We start from the raw sequence: 8,128 nt of genomic DNA, 5'->3' as shown, positions 1-8,128 counted from the left end.
CCTGATGACTGACAATTAAACTCTGAAATGGATTAAAGTGCTTTCTTAGTTCTCTTCTTGCTCTATTCCCAGAGCAAGAAGCTGGTTGAGCATCTCTACGATGCAGTTTCTGACAGCCTTCTCCCTCACATATCCTGGAGATGAGATCAGTTTGTGAAAAGTATTGAGACACACAGTTCTCAAGCTCCTGGGTAGCATACATCTCAGCCTCTATGTGTGATGTCAGTACAATGGAAAATGACTCGGGGAAGTACTGTTGAAATGGTCAGATTTTAATAAATTTCCACATATTCACCCAGTTGAAAAAACCTGTCTTGACTCCAGATGTTTTCTCCCTTTCTTCTTGATCACTGCTATTTGGGTTTTTATCTGTGACTTCTGTTTTTATAAGGGCCTCATATATGTCCTGGGCTCTGGCAATTTCTTTCTATGCATTAAAATGGACTTTTTGCCTGCTTATCAGGAAAACAATTAAATTAAAATCATTAATTCACTTGTTTAGTTTTCTGATGTTTTCTTCGAACTGCTCACAAACTTGGTTCCACTGTTTCTGTTCAGTTACTGTCATGGGATTCCCAAGTTTTTTCCTAGATACTAAAATCGCCTCTCTGAGCTGATCAATAGTATCCTTAATTCTTTTTGCATTAGGATCCATTCTGACTGGCATCCATTATCTATCAATATTCTGTTCAGGTTGTGAGTCATGGAATCGATGTATGAGCAGCTAGAAAACTTTAGAGTCTTTCCTTTCCCACTGAGATTATAAAAGTCTCCTTTTGCCATTGATTCCTGAATGAGATCCTCCACCAAACACTCTATTGCTTGAGTTATCTTTTGTTCTTTACTTTTCCTTACATCTTTAACTATCAGCCAAATACTAGCTGTATAGTTTCTGCTTTTGATATCCCGTACAAAGGATTCTCTGTTGTACTAAGTTCTTCCTACTGATGATCTTCACAGACTCCAGGATGGGGCTCCGCCGAGGCCACCCCTATTTGTACCTCTGCACATGTGTGTGAGATTCACCCTTCATTCTCTGGGTCTCCAACAGGGCCTCTGTGAGTGTCTCGGTCAGACTAGACTGTGTGCTCTTTCCCAGGAGGGGACTGGAGAGGCCACAGATGGCAGAATTGTACCTAATCAGGACAGGTGTCCTACCTCAATGGGGAACCCAAGGATCTCAGAAGGAACTGTACCCAAAAGGACACAGGCAGGACATTTCAGGAGGTGGAGTCCCACCCAGGGGCAACCTGTTCCCTTGAGTGTCAGGTGGCCGCTCAATTGGGACTAGTAAAAATATGAAAACAGTAATCAAAAATGTCCCCCAAAATAAAAGTGCAGGACCAGGTGACTTCATTGCTAAGTGTTACCAAACATTCAAAAAGATATAATAACTATCCTCAACCTCTTCTTCCAAAAGAAAAATAAAGTGGAGAGCAAATGTTTCATAACTCATTTTACAAAGTCAACATTACCATGAACTAAAACCCATTAGGGACATAAGAAAAAAAAAGAATATCACAGGCTAATATGTATGATGAACATAGGTGCAAAAATCCTAGAAAAATACTAGATATCAAATACAACAATATATTAAAAAGGTCATACACCATGAGTGGGGTTCATTCTGGAATTGCAAGGATGGTACACCATCAACAATAAACCGTGATACATCAAATTAACAAACAAAGGTAGAAATCATATAATCATCTCAGTAGATTCATAAAAAGCATTTTATAAGATGCAACATCCTTTTTTATATTTAAAAAACACAATAAAATGTGTATAGAAGGAAAGTATCTCAACAAAATAAAAGCCACATAAGACAAACCCTCAGCTAACATTACGTTTAATGTTGAAAAACTAAAATTTTTTCCTTTAAGATCAGGAACAAGGCAAAGATACCTACTCTTGTCACTGTTACTCAACATAGTACTGGAAGTCCTAGCCAGAGCAATTAGGTAAGAAAAAAAATAAAAGCTATTTAAATTAGAAAGGAAGAAGTAAAATAGTTACTATTTGCAGATGACATGATTCTGTATAGAGAAAAACCTAAAGACTCCACCAAAAAATACTATTATAAGCGATAAATGAAGACAGCAAAGTTACAGGATACAAAATCAATATAAAAATTTATTGAATTTTTGTATACTAATAAAATATCAGAGAAATGAAGAAAACAATCTCATTTATAATCACAGCAAAACTAATAAAATAAAATAATAAGAATAAAAATCCTAATGGCATTTTTTATAGAAATAGAACAAAAAAATCATAAAACCACAAAAAACCCTCAAATAGCCAATGCAATCCTGAGAAAATATAAAATACATAAAGAATAGTATTCAAACCTATGAAAATTCCAACAATCTAGTGTGCTTTATTCCCGAGGGTGCCCTACATACTTAATTGTACTAGACATGAAAATCAGAATTATAACAATGACAAATTACATGAATTTTTATGTTTTGTAAATGATCTGTTAGATGGCGCCAGTATACATTTAAAATAGAATCCAATTTTGAAAAAATTTACCTGTCAAACAATTTTTCAGAAACATACTGTGTGATCCAAAGAGCACTTCAGGTCTATTATCATTTTCAACTCAAAGAAAATTCTGTGACAAGTCACGTGAAAAGCTAATTTTACTAAATGCGCTAATACCTTCTAAGACAGTCAAGAGTTTGCAAGCATCTGCTGGAAGTGCCTTTTCCTTGCTCAGGGAAGACCTGGAATATTATGAGGTAAGTCAACAGCTGGGAACCACTCATTCCCTCACAGACTGAAAAAAGAATCTGTGAACAGTTATTATTTGGTTGGTACAGTGTCAGCCACTAGTATAAACCCAGATGACCAAAACAGGGCTTCTATTCTTGAGGAAATGTAATCTGTTTAGTGAGACCAACAAATACAAGTCAGATTAAAGTGCCAACAAAAGATCTAAAGTCAAATATCAACACACAATGTCAGTACTTTTAAAATTTCATGCCTTAACTTATCAAGAGTGCTCTCGGAACACTGTGGAAGAAGGTTTCTGAAAACCTTTCCAAGCTCATTAAATTGTATGCATTGGTTGATCAGTGATATAATATATGGGTAAAAGAATATGATGTGGTAGCATGGGTAATTTTAAAGCAAATATGTTTAACAAATAAACATATTTTACTATTCTTGTTTGTGAATACATGAAGTGAGGTTCTACTCTGAACTAGGCATTATGCTAATCACTAGTATATGCTGGTAAACAAGTTGCCTATCCCTACCCTCATGAAAATTACAGACTAGTTGCATCCCTGTCATACTGCCTCTGAGACAAAGTGTGACAAGATGCAAGGATTCCAGTCAAAATGAGAGACTGCTGGGACTACCTTCAATAGAGAATTGGTAAAGGTATGTCAATATTTTTTGCTACTTTAAATTCACTCTAGTTTGTCATGGGATGCAGGTAGTAGGGGCATAAATATTAAAAGATAATAATAGTGATGACAACAACTACAACCTAGTGACTACTGAGCTCTTTGTGCCAAGTGCTTAAAATATGTTATTGCTAAATCTTCACCACACAATGATCATACCCCTGTAGAAAGATGGAACCTAGCAAGGTTAGAGCTGCAGTTCAAGACCCCACAGCCCCTGAAATGTAGAGCTCCATCTATACCCACAACTTTGTGACTCACAGCTCAGACTGTTCATGAGTAGGCAGTGCTCTTTTGACTAGTATCTGAATATATTCCGGATAAACTTAATCTAATACTTTATGTAACTATTGATGAAGAGCCACAACACTGTGCTCCACAGAACACTTGTCTTGTGAGAAGCTGTATATAAATAGGAGAACATAATTAAATAACTCTACAATTTTTTAAAGAAAGAAAAAAAGCACAATAAAATGTTTTTGGAATAAAAAAACATAAACTTAGCTCTACTTGAAAAAATAGCAATGTACCTCCTCCCTTGCACATTAACAAGGTGCATTAGCATATTAAAGGCTCTAAGAAATCTAAAATAAATCATTTCAATACTGACCAGCATTTTGAAGAACATCTTAGTTCACATAACACAGGAACCTTCAAGAAAACACTAATTCTAAGAGGGGGAATCTAAAGAGATAATAAATAGTGAAAGATTCTACTTTTGCAGTCATAAGTAGCCAAGGAAAATTAATTCCTCAACTTTTCTCTCTGAGCTCTCCTCAGGAGACATAGACTTTGCCGTATTTTGACAAGTATTAATATGTTTGCATAATTTTGAGTGTATTGAAAATAGAATAAGTCCCAGTGAATTTTAAAACACTAAAAACAATAATGATCTAAGTGTGTAACAGTGAGGTGTTGGATTCATCCACTAGATAGAATATCCTTTAGTCATTAAAACAATGCTTATAAAGAAACTGAAATATGTTGCTAATATTACTCTTGCTTATGAAGAAATTGAAAAATGATTCTAATATTATTTAAGTGATGAAACAGGAAAATATTTTATTAGCTTACCTCAATTACATAAAATTTACACAAATATAAGAATAAAATAAGCTAAAATATTCATTGATTTTTTTCTGGTTGATGGAATATGAAAAATGTATATATACATCTGTATATTTTCTATATTTTTCTGAAGCAAAATGTCAATTGTAGGCCATCAGAAAGAACCAAAGTTTTGTTGACCTGACTATCTCCTACTTACTTTCCATATCTAAGCTTACATATGATTTCCTCTGGGAAACATCTGGGACCCCATAACTCTAGTAGTAGATGCCTTTCTTGAGAGTGCCCGTAAGATGCTGTACTCTTTCCGATCATGGCAGTTAACCTGGCATTCCATCATTTCACTCATTGGTTTATATACCTAGTAGACTATCACCCCTCTCCATCTAGCTCATCACTGTACTGTCAGTGCCTACTGCAATGATAGGAACATGGTAGGCATTAAATAAAAGTTTAGCAAATAACTGAAAGTTTGGATGTTTTCTCATTTCCTGAATGTGCTGCATAAAGTATGTCAAAGATAATGCAATATCATTCTAAAACAACAGTGAAATTTCCCTCTTACATGATATGTCTTATTAAGTTAGCTGATATTTGATGACTTGTCAATAATTTGAATTTCCCATAAAATATTATTTCCTTCACGTCCATTGTAAAGGATAACGGGGATCCCCACCATTTATTATACAATTATATCAGCATGACTGTCTCAGTACTATAAGGTTACATGTGCTCCTAATTTGAGGCTTTTGGTTTGATTAAGTTGGAATATAATCCTCTAAATTTACAAATCCAAAACAGTGAATTGTTTTAACATCAAACTCCTATACAGGTCCAAAATGATCATCTTAATAATTAAATGTGTTTTTAATTTCAGAAATAAAATTTTATTCAACTATCCTCAAAATTTTATGATATGGCATATTTGTATAGATATATACATATATAACAACAGGAATAATAGCAATAAGATTAGCAAACATTCACTGAATGTTACAATGACTATGATGACTATGCTCACTTCGTGCTGGAACAATGTTAAATGTTATAAATATATTATGTCATTTGAACTCTCTAATGTAGATACTGTGATTTTACTTTAGGATGAGGAAACTAAAGCAATTACCTTGGGTTTACAATAAAAGCCAGAGTGAGAATTATGAACCCCAGAGTCCAATTTATTAATCATATTGTCATTTCTTCTACAAATATTCATTGAGTGACTACTCTAATCAAGACATTGCTCTGTGTCATGGATCTCTACCAACGAACAAACAGAAAGTCCCTGGCTCCTAGACCTTACATTTTAATCAAGATACAACATACAGAGAAATGTAAACACATGCATGCATACAGTAAAGATGGCTGAAATCCACCAAAATACATATTTCCTCTTTCATAGAATCTATTTGTCATGGGAAACAGTTGCTCAGCCAGGATTAAATTTATCAGCCCCCTCCCCCTTGCATATATATGTGTCTATAAATGTTAAAGAGATCTGTGTTCTTTTTAAGCAAAAGCTTCAAGGAACAGCTATGGAGTACAATTCCCACTTCTCCTTGTCCTTCTGTAACCTAAATGGAGATAATAATAAACCCCTAAGGACTAGAGGAGTCTTCCTATGGAAGTTGCCTGAGTCCCCAAATCACTATGTGGAGGAAAGACATCTGCTACCCAAGAAGATGTGCCCTGGACTACTCTGTAAGTAATAGGTAATCATCTACAGGTCAAGCCACTATATTGTTAGGTCTGTTATCTAACACTATCCTAAACAATATAAACCACAGTACCATAATTTGGGTGCTGCTATGAAAATAATCTAAATATACAGCATTAATTTAATGGCTAAGCAGTGAGTAGCATGGAAATAATATTGCAGGCTAGAAATATCAAAAAGTACATTATATAGTTACAATATTTGAAGACACTGTTGCCCACAACAACTGGGAGGGCTGACCAAGTACCTGCTTAGGCTATAGATCCAGGGAGCTTAACTTTTGAGTATTAGTTTGTGTCAGGCTATAGTTACTGTTTTTTCCAATGTACTGTAAGAAACTAATAAGCTCAGGGTAAAATTGACTGCTTAGCAAACAGAAACTAAGGGACTTGCTGAGATGGAGAGACAAATGATAAATTACCATAAATACCAAGAGATGAGAATTAAAATGAAGACAGGTGCATATTAAAATTATAATTTAAACAAACAGACTCAGCTGGAAACAAAAATAAGATTATAGGTATTACTTTCCAACTCACACATATTGTTTCAGGTGACCACCATAGGGCTGAGGGTGAGAGAATGGGTTTCAGGAAGCAAAAAGGATGTACAGCAGGACTACACGTGATGGCATTTCTTTCAATATTGTTTTATTATAGTGTTGCTGAGATAGTGAAGAAACTTAACTTTTTTTATACCAATTAAGCCAAAATTGTTTTCCTTATATGTCATTTTGCTGCATTTCCTAGAACCTATCAACGATGGTAACTGAGGACTCACTACTATAGAGGGAAAAACAATGGACACACAACACTGACTGGAAGCAAATAGATGAAAACACTAATCAATTTTGAGGAAAATTTATTGCCAAAGAAACCATGAGCCTGGCCTTTAAAAAGCCTTGCACTCTCAAATCCTTAAAGCAAGACTTGGTCTCCCAAAGCCTCATGAGCAGGAAGCAAGTTGCCCAAACTGCCCAGCCTCAAGGAAGACATGCTCCAACCCTCACTACAGACGTGGCAGTAGAATAAACTGAGAAAGAGCTTCTTAGAAAGCAAATCGAGAAGGGAGCTCCCCTCAAATGCATTCTAGATTCTAAGAAAATTCCTTCACCGGAAAAGCAGAGAGTCTTCATAAACCCTGTCCCAAACACTTGGTCACTGGTCTGGACTCTTGACTTTATGTATTTCCCAATTTCAATGTCAACTTTCCATTCAAATTCCCTTTTTTGAATGGGAACTGTTATGCATATGTTGCCCCTGCTGTACCATTTTATTTAGGGATAGGAGAATGGTAGCTCATCTTTCAATTAAGTCATCAGAACACAAGGAACCACCATCTGGTCCTGATGAAAAGGGCTGAGAATTACTCAGAGACGAATTTGAGAGGAATTCAGGATCTGAAATGAGACTTTGGGCTGTCTAGCCTGGGAAGACATGAGTGTATGCTTTTTGTGGGAAAAAAAAGCTAGCTACTCACAGAAATTTGTGTCTAGAGAAACAAATGTGGCTGAATGTCTAATTTTCCACAAAATCTATTTCTCTCCTTCCATGGTATATTATTATTGGTAATTAAATCTTGACAGTTAGGAATTCTATGCCCATTACCTCCACCTCCTTGCAGGTGGATGAGGCCATGTGACCGGTTATCAACAAAACAATCTGAACAGAAGTAATAAGTGCCAATTCTGGTCCAGAGATTTTAAGAAGTGAGCATGCTTCTTAGTGAAATATTTACTGTCTAGAGAACAGAAGAATCACACAGTGAAAGACATCTGGGACTCTGAATCCACACATGGAGGACAGTGTCTGCAAACAGAATTTACCCTGGACTACACCATAAGCAATAAATGTATTTCTCTAGTGGTAAAACTATGATACAATTTGGGGATCCATTTTCACTACCACTTACCCACCCTAAATAATTC

At 35.5% G+C, this 8,128-nt stretch overlaps 1 pseudogene; it reads right to left on the bottom strand.

The window, feature by feature from the left end:
* Positions 1-239: 239 nt before the first annotated feature.
* Positions 240-7,838, bottom strand: LOC118975766 (dnaJ homolog subfamily C member 28-like; annotated as a pseudogene).
* Between the last annotated feature and the right edge of the window lie 290 nt (positions 7,839-8,128).

This window comes from Sturnira hondurensis, unplaced genomic scaffold (assembly GCF_014824575.4).
Source record: "Sturnira hondurensis isolate 20B ecotype Veracruz unplaced genomic scaffold, ASM1482457v3 Scaffold0000256, whole genome shotgun sequence".
NCBI lineage: Eukaryota > Metazoa > Chordata > Mammalia > Chiroptera > Phyllostomidae > Sturnira > Sturnira hondurensis.
This window is presented reverse-complemented; position numbering and strand designations above follow the sequence as displayed.